We start from the raw sequence: 18,290 nt of genomic DNA, 5'->3' as shown, positions 1-18,290 counted from the left end.
TGTTGTGACCTGTGGAGAAGTGGAACTAGAATAAGCAGAAGTGATGGAAATCACACTTGCTAAATGGAAACATATTAATTTCGTCATTATAGAACACTACTTGAAACTTTTTGCTGGACATTGCAAAGAACTTGTTTTAAAAAACAGAACTAACCAGCTGAAAACATGGTTGCACATTTGCATTGTGACAGACAGTTGAACAGAGAGACAATGGGATGGCTCAATGATTCAATTAACAAGATTGGCCTGGAACATCATGATAATCAACATTATTTGTCTGTGTAAAAGCCAGAACTCCACACCCCACTGTGCGCGTCTGGGAAGTTTGAAACCCTCCCAGAAGATGCTGTCTCAAACAAAAAGATGCTCACATGACTTACCTGCTGGTCAGACTGTGGACAGTTTGAATTGTGCCTCTCAGAAATGTAACAGACTGCAAGTTGAGAATCAAAGAAGAAGATCTCCCTCTCTCTCAAGCAAAGTCCCAAGGACCCACAGTAGCAGCTTAAGCCTCAGGACAGAGCGCCTCTTCAGCCTTCTGGTACCAGAGAAGCAAACTTGTAATTGTGCACTGGATCCAGCGAGAACTCAGACCTCAACTTCACCCAAGGATAAAATATAATAACTATTCAATTTGTTGCCACCCCTACTTCAACCCCCGCCTAATTCTTTCTCCCCCTCTATTTGTGTGTTTCTCGCGTATGCATGCGAGCATGGTTGCGACGCATATTTTAGTAGTTTTAACCAAGTTAGAGTGATAAGGCTAATAAACTTGCATCTTTCTTGCTTAAACCTAAGAAAACCTGTCTGATTAATTGTAATTACAAATAAACCAGAGTGCAATGAGGTGCAAGCTAAAAATCACTTTTAAAAGATAAACCCTGTTACAACCAAACCAGAAAGGAGCAAGAGGGGGAGCCAGAGACCCCTTCCTCACCCAGTCATAACACAGTGCACTCCTCCTGCCTCGGTCGTAACCATATTCTCAGGACATCTTGAGGGTTGTAAATCTTTGGAATTCTCTACTACAGAGGGTTCTGGATGCTCCATCATTGAATATACTCAAGTCTGAGGCATGGAATTTTGATCTCTTAGGGAGTCACAGGATGCAGATAGCACATGGGAAAGTGGAGTTGAGACAGAAGATCTGTCATAATTATACTGAATGACAGAGCAGGCTCAAGAGACCATATGGTCTCCTCTTGCTCCTATTTCTTGTTATACTCTTATGCTGAAGTACCTCAGCACAATTAACAACTTTTGGCATGCAGGCACTGACTTATGTCAAACCGAACAGCCCATTACATACAAAACAGTTAGAGTCATGTTTTCTTTGGGTGTGGTCAAGGCAAATTTGCTAGAAAAGGAGAAGTCTGCACTTAGAATCATAGAATAGTACAGCATAGAATGAGGCCATTATGCCCACCGAGTCTGTGACAGCTCTTTTGAAGAGCAATCCATTTAGTCCCGCTCTTTCCCCATATACCCATAATTTTTTTCTCCAAATATTTATCTAATCCCTTTTTGAATAATATTATTCAAGCTGTTTTCCACCACCTTTTCAGGCAGTACACTCGAGATCCTAATTGCTCATTGCATAAAAAAGTTTTTCATTTCGCCTCTGATTCTTTTGCCGATCACAATAAAATCCACACCCTCTGGTTATCAACTCTTCAGCCACTTCCTCATACACACAGTACATTTTATGACCTTCTGAACAGACAGACAAGTGTCATGGACTTGTATTTATTTTCTCCACGGATTAAAAACAGTGTGTGCCTTTCAGACTCTGTTTGGAAACAGTGCACCTTTAAGGAAAAGAAAGTTCAGGAATTTCTGAGGCATAGTGTGCTAGCTGCTTTGTCACCTAGGTCACAGCAGGAGAAAAGTCACATGGTACAATGTTTCAATTTGACTGTGTGTAAAACTGGCAAAAACCAGGCTGAGCCAGTTAGTTTTTGAGAGACTCTCCAGCGAGGCATGCTACTGAAGAGGGCTGTCTATTTTCTCTCAGCAAAAATTCTACAGGGAATTATGGGCAGAGTTAATTGCCTTAAGAAAAAGCCTTTTTTTTTTCAAGAGACCGTTTGTATTGCTGAAGGAACTGTTGATGCCTGTTGCAGCTGAAGAGTTTGAATGCCCATCAAAAATCAGACTATTCTATCAAATCCACGTGAAGACTTCGAGTAGCCTTTGATTTTCACATTAGAATATCTTATCCAATGGGAACATAACCCACAAAGACTTACTTATTTATTCTTGAGACAGCTGATTTTAAAAACACCACTTTTAAAACCAGTTAATTACTGTTATTTTTGAGTGAGAGAGAGAGAATGGGGGAGCTAGATTAAAATAAGTCATAAGGTCTTTAGACATATGTTTATATTAATAGTGTTTAAGATTAAATTTTTAGTAAATAGTTAATTTGTTGTTGTCTAAAGATACCTGGTTTGGTCGGTTTTATTCCGGGGGTTACTCGGGTGTTTAATTTGGCTGTTTTCTGACTGGGTGGGGAAAACTTTAATAATATGCTGCAACCTGTGGACTGATGGGACTGAATTGACGGTGTGTTACTCCTGCTGCTGTCGTAACACAAGGTATTTAACATATCAGAAAGATCGCACCTTCAAAAATGTAGAACTGCCTCAGCCATGCATTAACGGGTCAGTCTAGATTACATGTTCAAACTCTGGATTAGGGCTTGAACCCACAATTTCTGACTCAGACGAGAGTGCTATCAATTAAGTCCAGCTGATAGTGATGTGAAACTGACATGGCATTGGAGTGTGTCTGAATTGTTTATGTTGGCATCTAATTAGCAGATAATTTCTGTCAGCTGAAAGACCTGCTTGTGCTATGTGAAGACTTGTGTTGAGAGGTGTGTCTCCAATTTTTAAATTGCATACATTTGCAGTATTGTTCAGTTAATCTAAGAAATGGAATTAACAAGGTGTTGTATTGCACAAAATTAGTTAACAGCAGATTGCCATTTTTCATCACTAGACCAGAAAGGAGTGGGGGTGGGGAGCAGGGATGAGGAAAGGCATGCCTGTGGCTTAAAAATATTAAGTATTAGCATACTCAGATTGGTCATTTTAGTTGTCAAGTGATTTAGAAGAATCCCGATATGCACTTCACTCAACCCTCTACCCTCCAATTCTAAAATGTGGTGTTCTTTAGACTCAAAAGTAAGAGGAAAGTATACAGTGATGTTTCCCACTGCTCTTTGTGATATATATTAATGACCTGAACCTGAGTAAACAGGACATAATTTCATAGTTTACAATGATGCAAACCTTGGAAATGCAGTAAACAGTAAGGATAGTTGCAGACTTCAGGGGAGCACTGGACAGATGAAATAGGCTGACACACAGCAGATGAGGTTTAAAATAGAAAGTGCAAAGTGATGCATTTTGGAAGAAAAAATGAGAGGCAACATAAACTAAATGGTACAAAGTTTAAAATAGGCCTCCACAGCAACTTGTATAAACACACACACTGCCTTTAAAGCAGTAAAAAGATCCCAAGGAGCTTCACAGGAGTGGTTAACATAAAATTTGAGCCATATAAGGAGATATTAGGACAGGCGACTAAAATTTGGTCAACAAGGTATGTTTTAAGGAGCATCTTAGGTGTTGGGGGGGCTGGTGGGGAAGGACGGAAGAGAAGGCAGCACAGCGTTTTAGGGAGGGAATTCCAGAGCCTAAGGCCCAGGCAGCTAAAGGTTCAGTCACAAATGGTGGGGTTATTAAAATTGGGGACGTGCAAGATAGTATGTGGCCAACTGCATGCACACTTTAAGAGCATGTCAAGACCTTGGAGAGGATGCAGTGAGAATGGTACCAAGGATAAGAGACTTCAATTATGTGAAGAGACGAGAGAAGCTAAGACTGTTGTGTCTAGGGCAGAGAAAGTGACAGGAAGATTTAACGATGTCGTCAAAATCCTTCATTTGACCAGAGTAAATAGAAAGAAACTGCTTCCACTGGAAGGCGGGTCAATAACCAGACGACTCAGATTTAAGCTAATAGACAAACATCCAAGTGGCACACCAGGAGAAAAAAAATTTAAACAGTGAGTTATGAGCTAGAATGCACTGCCTGAAAGGGTAGTGAAAGCAAATAAAATAGTTGCTTTCAGAAAGGGAAATAGATTACTTGAAAAATAAATGTTTGCAGGGATATGGGAAAAAGCAGGAAAATTACTCTATCCAAATAGCTCTTTAAAAGAGCCAGCACATTCACGAAGGGACAAATGAACCTCCTTCTGTGCTGCAAGTTTCTATTCTATTGCATTTAGATAGAGGGGGAAGAATGTGAATGTACTGGGGAAGTGGTGGCGTGGTGGTATTTTCACTATTAGTAATCCAGAGCCCACGGCTAATGCTCTGGGGACACTGCTTCGAATCCCAAGGTAGATGGCGAAATTTGAATTCAATTAAGAAAGCTGGAATTAGAAGGTAGTCTAATAGTGACCATGAAACTATAGTCAATTGTTGTAAAAACTCACCTGGCTCGCCAATGTCCTTACCTGGTCTGGCCTATATGTGACTCCAGACGCACAGCAATGTGGTTGACTCTCAAATGCAGGCTTTGTAACTTAATTGTTGCGGTGAGTTTGACTATCTGCAGTCTGAAACCATTAGTTTACATCATCAATTACAATGAAACCTATAGGTTAGGGAGGGATGTGCATCATATGCCCTTGATTTGCAGGTGTTATTTTCAAAATGGAAGAAGGAATTTTCCTCCACACAAGATCAGGGGGCAGGTTGTTCAACCTTGCCCGTCTAAGAGCGAAGTCCAAAGTACGGAAAGTCCTCATCAGAGAACTCCTCTTTGCTGACGATGCTGCTTTAACATCTCACACTGAAGAATGCCTGCAGAGTCTCATCGACAGGTTTGCGTCTGCCTGCAATGAATTTGGCCTAACCATCAGCCTCAAGAAAACGAACATCATGGGGCAGGATGTCAGAAATGCTCCATCCATCAATATTGGCGACCACGCTCTGGAAGTGGTTCAAGAGTTCACCTACCTAGGCTCAACTATCACCAGTAACCTGTCTCTAGATGCAGAAATCAACAAGCGCATGGGTAAGGCTTCCACTGCTATGTTCAGACTGGCCAAGAGAGTGTGGGAAAATGGCGCACTGACACGGAACACAAAAGTCCGAGTGTATCAGGCCTGTGTCCTCAGTACCTTGCTCTACGGCAGCGAGGCCTGGACAACGTATGCCAGCCAAGAGCGACGTCTCAATTCATTCCATCTTCGCTGCCTTCGGAGAATACTTGGCATCAGGTGGCAGGACTATATCTCCAACACAGAAGTCCTTGAAGCGGCCAACATCCCCAGCTTATACACACTACTGAGTCAGCGGCGCTTGAGATGGCTTGGCCATGTGAGCCGCATGGAAGATGGCAGGATCCCCAAAGACACATTGTACAGCGAGCTCGCCACTGGTATCAGACCCACCGGCCGTCCATGTCTCCGTTATAAAGACGTCTGCAAACGCGACATGAAATCGTGTGACATTGATCACAAGTCGTGGGAGTCAGTTGCCAGCATTCGCCAGAGCTGGCGGGCAGCCATAAAGACAGGGCTAAATTGTGGCGAGTCGAAGAGACTTAGTAGTTGGCAGGAAAAAAGACAGAGGCGCAAGGGGAGAGCCAACTGTGCAACAGCCCCAACAAACAAATTTCTCTGCAGCACCTGTGGAAGAGCCTGTTACTCCAGAATTGGCCTTTATAGCCACTCCAGGCGCTGCTTCACAAACCACTGACCACCTCCAGGCGCGTATCCATTGTCTCTCGAGATAAGGAGGCCCAAAAGAATTTTCAAAATGGTCATTTTTAGTCAGTGAACCAGAGAACCGCATGGAAGATGGCAGGATCCCCAAAGACACATTGTACAGCGAGCTCGCCACTGGTATCAGACCCACCGGCCGTCCACGTCTCCGCTTTAAAGACGTCTGCAAACGCGACATGAAATCCTGTGACATTGATCACAAGTCGTGGGAGTCAGTTGCCAGCGTTCGCCAGAGCTGGCGGGCAGCCATAAAGACAGGGCTAAAATGTGGTGAGTCGAAGAGACTTAGTAGTTGGCAGGAAAAAAGACAGAGGCGCAAGGGGAGAGCCAACTGTGCAATAGCCCCGACAAACAAATTTCTCTGCAGCACCTGTGGAAGAGCCCGTCATTCTAGAATTGGCCTTTATAGCCACTCCAGGCGCTGCTTCACAAACCACTGACCACCTCCAGGCGCGTATCCGTTGTCTCTCGAGATAAGGAGGCCCAAAAGAAAGAAAAAGAACCAGGTGATCCCTATATTCTAGTACTGGCTGCATCTCCTGCAGAATTCCTCCTTCTATTCCACCCTCATCTGGAATCATGCCTAATTCCAGAGCCCTGCCAGCAAGATGTGATTTCAGTTCATCTTTAAGTTTGTTGGGTTTCCTAGTACCATCCCATGGTCCTTTTTCATCAAGAGAGGGACATCCTCATCCTGGGATCTGCTACACTGGCAACTCGCACAAGGCAAAGTGACTGCTGTAGAGTTCGAGTGCCTGGCAGATCCCAGCCGTCAGTTTTTTTTGGGGGGGCGGGGCAATGGCTGGAAATTGATGTCCTACAGACCATTGTCAAGGACGCCCTCCTTCCATTTCCTATTACTCATTCATGGAACATGGGCATGTGATGGAATATAGGTATAATAGACTTAATGAAGTAGAATTTGGAAATAGTTAAGTGTATTATGCCTTTTAGAAGTAAAGATTGAATAAATGGTCAGTTTTCAGACCTCACTGAAATTCCCCTTTAAGAAGGTAGAGTTGACTATTTCAAGGTCCCTGTTAGAATAGAATTTCTGTTGCCAGGGAATTAGAAGATAAACACACACACTGAAATATCCTGAGACACCTCGGTAAGAGGTAGCAATAAACTTAATTAGTTGATGCAGACAGATCAGCTCCAGGGGTTGCTTCAGGTACCATAAAAAAAAGCAACTATAGAAAATGACTCACAGGAACAAGAGGTCAAGTAAACATGATTAAAATATTTTGACCAGATAAAAGACTTGCAGGTGATAGGTAAATTGGCTGTTGTAAATTGCCCCTAGTGTAGGGAGGTGATAGGGAATATGGGATTACTGTAGGGTTCGTATAAATGGGTGGTTGTTGGTCGGCACAGACTCGGTGGGCCGAAGGGCCTGTTTCAGTGCTGTATCTCTTAATAAAAAGCTCAACTTCAAATTCCAGTAAAACATTAAGTGGAAATGGTCATTAAAAATATGGATTTTAAAAGGAACACAGGAAGGTCACATAAATGCTGGAAGTCAGATGACTTCTTAGAAACACTTCTCATCCCATGCCTTACTCAGGGGATTTAAGGTAAAAGTTTACTTTAAATTTTGATAGATATTCCAAGATAATTTTGCTGTAACATTAGCAAGGTTAAACTTTTGGATTCTATGTTAGTAATAAGAATGTGTGTCACATCTCAGTCATATTTGATATTGTGATATACTTATCCATTTTAGTTTATTACATATTAAATTCTTTAATAAATCTTTAAAAGTTAATAAATCTTCTCATGTAATATTCTGTATTCAACGACAAGAACCCCCTTCTCTGTGTCTCGAAGTGGAGAGATACGTATTGAAGAGAGTGTCCCAGACCCTTGTATCTGGGATATTTATGACTTAGCCATAAATATTGAAAATAGGCTATTTAAAAGATGGTAATATTCTGTGTTGGTTTTCTTTCTTTGAGGGAAAGCTAGTACAATTCTTTGGACCCAAATAAGTGTCTGAGAATTTGTCCGGTTTGAACTTGATTAAAAGGAGATTTATAGGGATGTACTTCTGATTTGCTTTAGTCCTTATAAGGAGTTAAAGTCATAAATCACTTCAGGCATTGCTGGCAAGGCCTATCCCAAATTATTCTCAAGAAGGTAGTGGTGAGCTGCCTTCTTGAACGACCATGGCCTGTGCGGTGGAGATACATCAACAGTGCTATTAGGGAGGGAGCTTCATGATTTTGAGCCAGTAACAATGAAGGAACAGAGACATATTTCCAAGTCAGGATGGTGTGTGACTTGAAGGGGAAGTTGCAACTGTTGGTGTTCCCATGAACCTGCAGCCCTTGTCCTCCTCGGTGGTAGAGGGTGAGGTTTGGAAGGCGCTATTGCAGAAGCCTTGGCAAGTTGCTGCAGTACATCTCATTGGTGATACACACTACAGCCATGGTACGCAGGTGGTCAAGGGAGTGAATGCTTGAAGTGGTTGATGGGGTGCCAATCAAGCTGGCTGTTTTGACCTGGATTGTGTCAAGCTTCATGTTATTGGAACTGCACTCATCCTAGCAAATTGAGAGAATTCCATCACAATCCTGACTTGTGCCTTGTAGATGCTAGACAGCCTTTGGGGAGTCAGAGACTACTCACTGCAGAATTCCCAGCCTCTGACCTTCTCTCGTAGCCTCAGTATATGGCTAACCCAATTAGGTTTCTGGTCAATGGTGCCACCCAGGATGGTGGGGAACTCAGCGATGGTAATGTCAGTGAAACATAACATAGAAACATAGAAAATAGGAGGGGTAGGCCATTTGGCCCTTCAAACCTGCTCCGCCATTCATTATGATCATGGCTGATCATCCAACTCAGTAACCTGTTCCCGCTTTCCCCCCATGTCCTTTGATCCCTTTAAACCAAGAGCTATATCTAACACTAAAATAAAAGCAAAATACTGCGGATGCTGGAAATCTGAAATAAAAACAAGAAATGCTGGAAATACTCAGCAGGTCTGGTAGCATCTGTGGAGAGAGAAGCAGAGTTAACGGTTCAGGTCAGTGACCTTACTCCTTCTTGAAAACATACAATGTTTTGGCCTCAACTGCTTTCTGTGGTAGAAAATTCTACAGGTTCACCACTGGCTGGGTGAAGAAATTTCTCCTCATCTCAGTCCTGAATGGTTAACCTCGCATCCTTTGACTATGACCCCTGGTTCTGGACTCCCCCATCATCGGGAACATCCTTCCTGCAACTACCCTATCAAGTCCTGTTAGAATTTTATAGGTTTCTATGAGATCTCCTCTCACTGTTCTGAGCTCCAGCCTACCCAACTCATTCACTATTTCAACAAATTCACCCCAACCCCCACCACTGTGCCATTTCAGCACCCGCGCACATCTCCAACTCCCTTCGCCCCACCAATCATCCCGTTCAGCAGTTCCCAGCTTTTGTGTAACTGAGTACTTTTTACCAGGATCTATAGCAGCAGAAACACTCCTCTATCCTGGTGACAGAGCTCTGCAAACATTCACTCCCAGAGGGGGAGCGGTTTCTCAACTGCTATGCATGCTGAGTAAAGAGATCTCCATTACACAAAAGTTACCACCTCACATTTACCTGCATATCTGGTGTTTTGAATTGTAAAAAGACTTGGTGGAATGATCGCTGACCATAGTTCGTAATTTACAAGTCTCTGTAGTCTATTATAGAATCATAGAATGGTTACAGGTGGTGGTTATTTGGCCCGTTGCATCCATGCCAGCTCCCTGAAAGAGCAACTCAATTAGTCCCACTCCCCTATCTTTTTCCCATAGCCCTGCAAATTCATTCTCTTCAGATAATTATCCAATTCTCTTTTGAAGGACTCGACTGAATCAGCCTCCACCACACTCTCGGGCAGTGCATTCCAGATCCTAACCAGTTCCAATCTCCTTCCAGCGCAAGTCAATTCCAGATCCCAACCAGTTCCAATCTCCTTCCAGCGCAAGTCCACAGACCAACTTCTGCTCAGCTTCTACCTGCCAAAAACTTAATACATCCTGCATACTACATGGCTTTATATTTGATTTAAAAAAGGAAATGAGTAAAAATGAAATATCTAAAAGGATCATGAAGTAATCCAGGCCAACGATGAACAGTTTTCACAGCAAAATGGATCCAGAAGATAAGTCAATTCTCAAAACACATTGCCACGTAATTAAAGTCAATTTGACTTATGACCCCAGTCTTCCTGATATCACATGTTATAATGACGAGGCACGACCATTATTAAAAATAAGAGATTCGCAAGATGAGTATGCCAGACCAGTGAGCACCAGCTACAGTGCAATTTTATATCTGTGCACACTTTGTCTGGAAAGCTTACTATTTCCTTCATCTTTCTGGTCAACTATCATCAAGGCTTCTTGCAAAGCTATTTACATTGCCCAAAATGCTTGAAAAAATAGTCACTTTTTCAGTAATGAAAATATATAATTTTCAAAATAAGGTGCTTTTTAAAAAAATTGTGTAGTATTTCTCAATGATCAAATTTATTCATGAAATTGTTGCGTCTTTTAGTGTCTTCCTTACTGAAGTTTTCATTTCAAGGCATTAGTCACTCTCATAGCAATACTATTACATTTCACTAAAGGCAGATGATGCAGTCTAAGCATGTACAGTAAACAGTTTCACCAGGATGAATCAACTGCTGCTTGGCTAGCCAACAATAGCATATTCTCTCTTTCAATCTAAAAATCAATTTCACTGTTTTCATAAAGTATATTAAGCTGAGACTAGGATGATGCAGACAAAAAAGACACATTAGACAGATAGAAACAGTTAGACAGATACATTTCAAGAAAGCAAATATCAAATTTTATATTTGTAACCATCTCTCAAAGTTACAAGCAGCTTAAGTCAATCCACTCCAACTGCTGGGGTCCATGCTTTTTTCTCCAATGAATTCTGAGAAATAGCAGGGATCTACCAGTGAGAAAAATCCCACATTTCTCTCCCCTTGCAACGCCCACACCACCCCCCCTCCTATTTCTGCCAGTCATCAGGTTCCTCCTCTGTATAGAATGCAGTGGATGCCGGGACACTAAGTAAATTTGAGGAGACAGATTTTTAATTAGTAATGGGTTGAAGGGTTATGGAGAACGGGCAGGAAAGTGGAGGTGACGCCGAGATGAGATCAGCCATGACCATATTGACTGGCAGAGCAGGCTCGAGGGGCTGAATTGCCTACTCCTGCTCCTAGTTCTTTTGTTCTTATAGTTCTACCAAAGCCAATATTCCCCTCTACAAAGATGCCAGACCAAAGCAATCTCCCCACCGCCATACTGCCAATCCCCTATAGTCACACAGTAGTTATTAACACTGGACTTTGTAGTATGATTGTTTTAAAGATGTGATTTTTAATGCAGTGTCAAGAGGATTCTGTGAAGACTTGTGACTTTACACCAAATCTGCCCAAGCCAAGGGTCTTGGTTACCATGCTGTAATGACCAGGTGAGAATGGTGTCTAGGGGTCTTTTACAGTCTTCATCTGGTCTTATTGTAACAGGGTTTAATTTTAAACAGTGTTTTGAGCTCCACCTTTGGTGAATCCTTCTGCACCACGTTCCAATTATGAGGCAAAGAAATGAGCATAAACAGGCTTTCTTAGGTTTAAAGAAGAAAAGTGAAATGTATTAAACCTTAAACTTAAATTCTAATAAGGTTAACGCCTCAGATCTACGACACGTCCACACTAGCATGTACAGACATGCAAATAGAGACAGAAAAGAGAAGAAAAATAAAATAGAGGTTTGAGGCAGTCTCTAAAAGGGGGTTTCTGGTTACTGTTTCTGTTGTTTCCAGCTTACCAGAATCCTTGATTGTAGACAGCTCTTACTTTTCGTTGGGGCCCAGTATTCTTCTTAAACCTTGTTCATTGTAGGAGACTTTTCACTCTTGGGGTTTATATGTCTTCAATGGTTTCCAAAGCTGGTGAGAGCGAGATGAGAGCAGACAGGAGAGAGGTGTTCTCAGTCCAGGAGCTAACAATTTTCTGATTTCAAATTCCCTGTTGGAAGTTCAAATTCAAAAAACTTCAACAGTCAGTTATGTGACCAAACTGGCTTGACCATGTCGGTGTGTATTCGGCCATCTTAGTAGTTAACTTAGAATGCTTCAATGTCTGGTAATCAAGTCCATTGCGGGTTAAATTGGAGCAGGGAATAGCTCCTTTGTCCTTTGAAGTACTTGTCTGTTGATATGCTAATATCTCTCTTCCAGCCAAAGTCTCCAATTGTTTTTTAAAGCAAGTTCTTTGTTCATGTGGCAAAATTAATTTTTCTCATTCTTGGCAGGTGGGGGGGCTTGCCTGACAATGCGAACAAAAAATCCAGAAAGCAGAGTACAAGTTGTAATACCTGATGGACAATGAGTTTCGCTCTCTCAGACCGTAAACAATGAGCCAGGATCTCAAAATGCAAATTCGATTTGCAATTGCTAATAGCTGGAAACAAAGGAAAACCCAGGCGGTTTTGATATGGCCAAACTTATGGACTCTGAATACTGTAAAAGGAAAACGACTATCAGCTTTTGAATCTGAATAAATTCAGCAGGCTTTCATAAGTCTGACAGGTTCTAAGAAAGAAAGGAACACACAACGTAGACAAGCAGCGGCAGCCTCATAAAAGAAAGAGGGAGAGGGAGGAGAGGGAGAGAAAGAAAGAAACTGCTCTCAGAAAACTGATACAGCTAAAAACTAAGACATGAACCGGTTTGAAGGTTCGTGCTTTGCCGAGGAAAAAAAGACCAGAAGACCAACAGTATCATCAGAGATTACCTTATTAACAGAAGACCAGTCGAATGTGCTCGGAAGAAGTGAACGAAGAGGACATTGGTTTTTGAGAAGGGCTGGGAGATCCAACCCATTGCAACTGGGAGCAGTTTGGGACCGTTAATTGCGAAGATACCAATTCAATAAGAACGCGAACACATAAACGCAGAGTGCAGTTTAAGTGTTTCCCTTAAAGAGACAATTTCTCTATAATTTATCGTATTAGCTACCCAAGTACTGTTTAGTCAATTTTTGGTTCAGTTGTTATAGTAAAAGTATTAAACCATGAAATCTGCTGTAATCCTTTAATCTGTCTGGGGAGTTCATAACAGTCTCAATTGAGGTCGTAACATTATGGGTACCGCAAACGTCCAACACCTGGCCTGAATAAGTCAGAAGTTCAAAATCATCTTTACGAATTTCTGACATAAGGCGAAGGAATTTCTCCTTTTATGCCTTAAAATTATGCTTGTGTTACAATCTCATTAGAGACCAGTAACTATTTTTTAAAAATTCAAACTCCCAGTTATTAACTTTAAGAATTATGCCACAAGACTTCAGGTTTTAAACAAAAACTTTTCTGTACAAGAGTTAAAGTAAGCACTACCAACTTAACACTATAATTAGCAATCACCTACATTTTAAACACAAAATCTCAACAAAACACCCACCATTTGACTTCGACTTCCACCCAAGAGTTCCCTTATACTTTACAGGATCTTGAGGGTTTATTCATTTCTCCTGGGACCAATCCAAGGCATGCCACAGCTGTCAGGAATTCAATCCGATTCTCCTTAGCTTCCCAGCTATCTTCCAAAATGAGATTTCTTGGCGATTATCCCTCTAGCAACCAGCTAGGCGAACCATCCAGCCCTCTTTCAACACTCAAATTTGAATTTCCCCAGCCTGAGCATGGGCCTCACTTGCATCCTTGCATAGTGACTCCAAATCAGAAGCACCCCTGGTTCCCGATGACCTCCCTCTTCTCCTTGTCCCAGCTTCTGGCAGATTCTCTCTCCACCTGGTTCAAGCTGCTCCAAAAAAAAAAAACTGCTGGCAGCTCCCTCTCTGCTTCACCCCAGCAGCTTTCCAAACCAGCTGAACTTTCTGTAAGCAATCACAGAGATTTAAAAAACCAAAAAGCATCTCCCTGCATAATCTATCTCCATAGCAATGTGGTACATCTTGGATGTCCCAGATACAAATTTAAACTAATTTAACTTTGAGATTCAAAGCAAAACCTTTGATCCTGAGCCTAGATGAATAATTCACAATGCTAACAAAGACAGGGCAATTCTCTTTAGACTTACCGACTGCAGTTCCCCAACTAAACAAGCCCACCTGTTATTTTATGGTTTTCACCCCTCTAACTCTGACCCTTTAAGTACACATGGAAAGACCTCTGAAGTGTAAATACCTTGGGTGGTCTGGTAATCTCTAAACTCGAGTTTCAATTACCTTACATCTACAAATTTCATTTCCCCAAAACTAAAAGTTAGTTCTAAAAATAACAAACCATGAACTAGATGATCGTAACACTGGCAAACCCATTACAAGATTCAAATTTAATGTCCTGTTAAATAGCATTAACTAGGGCTTCTAAATACACAAAATTTAACAGACATGTTGAAAATTATGGATGGTCAATTTATAAAAAATTTCATAAGATAAGGACGCCCTGCCTCTCTTTATTTGACATCTATGACACTTAAGCCACAGGTCTGGACCATAAAACAGCTTTCAAGTTGCTTTAATGAACCACGTCTGAAATTACCTGACTGGTTTTACAAACAAAGTGGCCATCCTTTAACTTCCAGGCTGACCAAGGGGACAGTTTTATGATGCTTATGATGACACTGCTATTAGACATTTAGTGGCTGGTTGTGAGAAACAGCATTAATCCAGGTTCCTCACAAGTCAGCTTGCCAGGGTTCACTGTTGTGTTTACAGTGCCCACTATGCTCTAACAGCCAAACTCTAGAATCTAGTAGCATTCAATTCTACCAGGATCATCACTCAGTACTGGCAAAGCTCAGGACTACACTGCAGAGCAGTCAACTGCCCCCCTCCCTCACCCTACCCAATACTGGCAAATAACAAACACCGATCTTCAACTGGTGTATTTTGCAATCGGTTTGTGCGATTTTCTCTATACATGGGCTCAATGATAATTTTTATGACGGATTTGCACAGCTCCCCATCACACCATCAGGTGGTGTATCATTTTTTTCCCCCCACAAGATTACTCAAACTGTTTTTTCAGTAGCTGACATTTCTGATGCTGAAATTTAGGTTTTGAACAAAATATAAAATAAAAAAGGCATCTGCTCAGAATGCAGAAATGTAGTAGGAGCCATCAAGCACTCCAACTGCCATCTACCACCCAAAATGAGCTCAACTTCAGCAACTCTGTTCCCCTCACCCAAGCCAATAACATCTTACCCAAAAGAAACAAACAGTAAAGTGTGTGGGGGAGGGGATAGAAAAGAGAGGGGTGAAATGTTTTTAGCCAATGAGCTGTGGCAATAAGTTGCACAAAGTCAGCCAATGAATTGGAACCAGGAATCACAGCAGTGCATTTTACAGCAAAGTCTATTTACTCAGTTAACAGGTCTGTTTAAACAGCAGTACAGAAAGCAGTCTATAAAGTCTATACAAAATACAGTACACCGAACTCAACCAAAGCAGCAGCAACTTCTCCTCATAAAAGCAGAGTGATTTTCTCCAGCAAAATGGACTAAGGATGGCTACCTACAAATTCTGTGCATAAAATCAGTTGTTTACAGCAATGTGATCTCCAGATGTGATTGATGGGGAAATTATCCAATATCTCAACTGCAACACGCATAACCCCTCACACACAACATCCAACTATTGAGCAAGACCAGAGGTGACCCACGAGTGATATACTAAAAGTCTTGTGTATGGCACTCACTTCTTCGCCACACTATCACTACTCATGCTCCTTGTATTATAATTTTTAATTTATTTTTATTTCAACACTTAAATGGGCAAATCGCAAGTCAATAGGGGCTGAAAAAGGGGGCCTCAAAATAGATTAGTCTGCTGGTCATGCTGGCATTCTCCCAAGAGTGCTCAAAGAAATGGGAGCTGTACTTGGAGAGTCCCATTCTGTATACTTTCCAGCTCACTGGAGGGGGGGGGGAAGACCTGTTCCCATAGACTGCAGGGAGGCTCATGTGGGGAAGCCCAATCACTTAACTTCAGGGACAAGCAGGCTGCTGGAAAAGACTGCAGATACATTACACGACAGCTAGGTCAGGCATAAAAACACTACTAGATCTAATAACCCCAGTAACCATTACCCAATATAAAACACATTAAACTAATTCTGCAGCACAAGTCATCTTAGGAAATCATGTAAAGAACAAACTCAAGACCTGGTAACAGACATTATTCACTGGTAGTGTCTGTTGGAAGAAACAAGAAATGTACTAAAATAAGGCCATTGACAGTGTGAAATATAAAGAATGAATAATAGATATGTACCAAATGCAGTTAAGGAAGCAAATGCCATGCTTCCCCATATAAAGGGAACAACAAACAGCTAGGTGGCACTGTGCAGGGGCATTGAAGGGAGAAACATAACCTAAGAAACAGCAGCAGGTGTAGGCCATTCAGCCCTTCGAGCCTGCTCCACCATGCAATGAGATCACGACTGATCTTCTACTTCAACACCATTTTCCTGCACTATCCCCATATCCCTTGATTTTTTTTAATATGCAGAAATCTATCGATCTGAGGCTTGACCAAACTCAACAACTAAGCCTCCACAGCCCTCTGTGGCACAGAATTCCAAAGATTCACCAAGCTCTGAATGAAGAAATTCCTCCTCATCTCAGTCCCAAATAGCCTGCCCCTTATTCCGAGACTGTGTCCCGTAAGGAACCTCACTTGCACGGTGATTTAATAGGCTCGCATATTCTTAGTAATTGGACATAGTGTAGTAAAAATTCATCTGATAAATGTAATATTACCTTTAATCAAAATTTGTGGTCGCGACGTGCGAGGCTAACCCTGGAGCATCGATAGTCTAAACAAAACACAGGAAGCTATGCTGTATACAAATGTTCAGAAAACTGACCAAATCTGACCAGCATGCATTGCAAAGGCCAAAAGGGCTTTGAGTTAAAGGAAACTGTTAAGAGCTGCAAGCTGTTTTCATCACAGATTAAAAACACAAAGGCTACAGAATGTTTAGCAAAAAGCAGACAACTCAAAAATTTAGTTAAAAGCAATAAACAGATACCTCAAACCTACGTTTTGGTTTGATGCCAAGTTAGAACTTTGGAGAAGATTCAGGTACACAAAAAAAACTAAGTGACGGTGTCTGGAAACACGATAAGAGTTTTAAAAATGCTAATTCATCTGGCGTTTTGAAAAGCTGCGAGAGTGACACAAACTGATGTTGATTGATTACTGGTTTGCCTTCTTTTGGAATATAGCGCTTAGAAGGAGTAGGCCATTTGATAAGATAATGGTTGATCTGGTTGTCGTCTCAACTCCACTTTCTTGTCTGCCCCCCATAATCCCCGACTCCCTTGTCTATCAAAATTCTATCCAACTCAGCCTTGAATAAATTCAATGACTCAGCCTCTACTTTCTGAACAGAATTCCAGACTAATGACGGAGACAAAAAACTTCTCATCTCTGTCTTAAAGGGAGATCTCTTGTTCTTGAACTGTGTTCCCTAGTTCTAGTCTCCCCCAAAAGAGGAAACATCCCCCCAGTATCCACTCTATCAAGTCCCCCTCAGGATCTTGTGTGTTTCAATAAGATCACCCCTCATTCTTCTAAACTCCAATGGGTATAGGCCGAACCTGTTCAACCTTTCTATTATTTATTTATTGATACAGCACTGAAACAGGCCCTTCAGCCTACCGAGTCTGTGCCGACCATTAACCACCCATTTGTACTAATCCTACACTAATCCCATATTTCTAACACATGTCTCTATATTCCCTTACCACCTACCTATACTAGGGGCAATTTATAATGGCCAATTTACCTATCAACCTGCAAGTCTTTTTTGGTTTTGCCCCTGGGCGGCACAGTGGCGCAGTGGTTAGCACCGCAGCCTCACAGCTCCAGCGACCCGGGTTCAATTCTGGGTACTGCCTGTGTGGAGTTTGCAAGTTCTCCCTGTGTCTGCGTGGGTTTCCTCCAGGAACTCCGGTTTCCTCCCACATGCCAAAGACTTGCACGTTGATAGGTAAATTAGCCATTATAAATTGCCCCTAGTATAGGTAGGTGGTAGGGAAATATAGGGACCGGTGGGGATGTGGTAGGAATATGTGGAATTAGTGTTGGATTAGTATAAATGGGTGGTTGATGGTCGGCACAGACTCGATGGGCCGAAGGGCCTGTTTCAGTGCTGTATCTCTAAAACTAAAAAACACTAATACTTTCTCCCAACACGAAAAAGACCCATTTATCCCTCGCCTCTGTTTCCTGTTAGCGAACCAGTTCTTTATTCATGCTAATATGTTACCCCCTTCCACAGCTTCCACAGTGCGGACTGTGACACCGACCACTCCCTGGTGTGCAGCAAGGTTAGACTCAAACCAAAGAAGCTGCATCACTCCAAGCAGAAGGACCACCCGCGCATCAACACGAGCAGAATTTCTTATCCACAGCTGCTGGAAAAATTTCTAAATTCACTTGTAAAAGCCCTTCA

At 41.9% G+C, this 18,290-nt stretch overlaps 1 protein-coding gene across 17 annotated transcripts in view; it reads right to left on the bottom strand.

Moving 5' to 3' along the window:
* The window catches only part of LOC137379685 (uro-adherence factor A-like), a 117,030-nt gene that overhangs the window by 54,466 nt on the left and 44,274 nt on the right, over positions 1-18,290 (bottom strand). The window contains exon 1 of one of the 17 annotated variants that reach the window (XM_068050879.1): positions 13,264-13,351. The exons of 15 other annotated variants lie outside the window; for them this stretch is intronic. The gene's annotated coding sequence lies outside the window, so the exon portion shown is untranslated. Of the gene's footprint in view, positions 1-380; positions 451-13,263; positions 13,352-18,290 lie in introns of those variants that run through there. One more of the 17 variants, XM_068050880.1, reaches the window with a different exon arrangement.

Source organism: Heterodontus francisci, chromosome 18 (genome assembly GCF_036365525.1).
Source record: "Heterodontus francisci isolate sHetFra1 chromosome 18, sHetFra1.hap1, whole genome shotgun sequence".
Taxonomy (NCBI): Eukaryota; Metazoa; Chordata; class Chondrichthyes; order Heterodontiformes; family Heterodontidae; genus Heterodontus; species Heterodontus francisci.
Note: the sequence above shows the minus strand (reverse complement) of the source record. Positions and strands in the feature narration are given on the sequence as shown.